A 1,327-nucleotide genomic window follows, 5' to 3' on the forward strand; every position below is an offset into this window, starting at 1 on the left:
AGATTGAAAGTATTTGCCACACAGAGTCAGAAAGGGTCTGAAGAGAGGATCTACCTTTGCTAGAAAAATTCAGAAGGGTTATGATATAGGATCTGACACACAGGCAGTATTTCCTTGCTCTTAAATTTTCAGTGAAATTGGGTTAAGACAATATGAAGTCAGTGATGTTTTCTACAAAGGTCATAAAACTCCTGAATTTTCTAAAAGGATTTTGCTAAGATGCATTTTGAATTGTGGTGAAGGTTTCTTGTCAGCTTTGATTTTATTTAAAACTCATCTACAAATCTTGCTTCTAAATCTACTTTAAAATTCCCAGCTTATTATTATTATTATTATTAGGAATGATGAAGCTTTTAAACATATTGGATCTCTTTCAGAAACCTTCCAGAAATCTCTATGGAATATCTCCACATATGGAAGAGACTTCTGGCCAAGAACTAGCTCACCTGTCAGGGTAGAGGAGTCCTTCTGAAAGAAAGTGAGACGGATAGATTGTGGTTATTTTGGAGTTGGGAAAAGAATGAATGGCAGTGTTGTCAGAAGTGGTTACTTACTGCTAGTTATACAGATAGAAATAAGGTCTAGGACTCTGTTCTCAGTGAGAGGGAGGGGTGGCAAACCTCCTCTCCACTCTGGACATTCGGTAATAGTTGACATTGTCACAATTTTTGGAGAGAGGTGCTACTATTGTTAATTGGGTAGAGAAAAGGCTGCTTCTAGACCTCCTGTAATTCAGAGGACAGCTATTTGGGGAATAGGAGAAGCAGGTATCTTGAGGAATTAAAACATTAAAAGCATTTATTTTAGGATACAGGAGATAGAGAGGCAGAGTGTGAGGTGCTAGGAGGTGTTAAAAATTCTCCTCTTATAGGGAGAGGAACTGGAAGTAAGGCTTTGGTCTTGTGGTAAACCTGAAACAAAACTGGAACCAGAATTCAATTTTCTTGAGGTTTTTGCTTGATTCCCTGCACTAAACCGTTTCCCTTCTGAGGCCAGGATGCTGCTCTCTGCCCTGTGAGGAGCCAGGCTATATGAATGACAAATTGTCTTGGAAATGACAAAACTGAAGGTGAAGGAAGGTGGAAAGCCCTGAGTTATGTTAAACTATTCAAAAGAGGAGCTTAGAGGAAGAAGCTGTCACACTCGTCTGCATTCTGACGTGGAAATCCATCTTAGGGCCGAGACAATTCATCTGTCAGACTTCCTTTTAGAGGAATATTTACTCAACTGTGAGGAGAGAGCTTCAGTGAATATCCAAGATAATGAAAGTTTGATAATACTCAATATTCTGGCAATAACCCAAATCGAGTAGGTTTTTAGGGTCAGG

The sequence above is a fragment of the Erinaceus europaeus genome, chromosome 3 (assembly GCF_950295315.1).
Source record: "Erinaceus europaeus chromosome 3, mEriEur2.1, whole genome shotgun sequence".
Lineage (NCBI taxonomy): Eukaryota > Metazoa > Chordata > Mammalia > Eulipotyphla > Erinaceidae > Erinaceus > Erinaceus europaeus.